Below are 216 nucleotides of genomic sequence, written 5' to 3' on the forward strand. Positions count from 1 at the left end.
ACTGTTGTTACGCTTTTAAGCATAACAACAGTTATACGTCTTAAAAGACGTATAACTCTTTTTGAGCGGACTTGGCAAGCAATGTTTACCCAAGGATTATCACATTACACTCTGTTACGTCTCCAGATTGTGTCTAAACGAAGCAATAAAAAGATATCACCTGGCTTTTGCATATGTTAATTCAGAAGCCAAGAAACGAGAGAGATAATTTACCGT

The sequence above is a fragment of the Orbicella franksi genome, chromosome 5, assembly GCF_964199315.1.
Source record: "Orbicella franksi chromosome 5, jaOrbFran1.1, whole genome shotgun sequence".
Taxonomy (NCBI): Eukaryota; Metazoa; Cnidaria; class Anthozoa; order Scleractinia; family Merulinidae; genus Orbicella; species Orbicella franksi.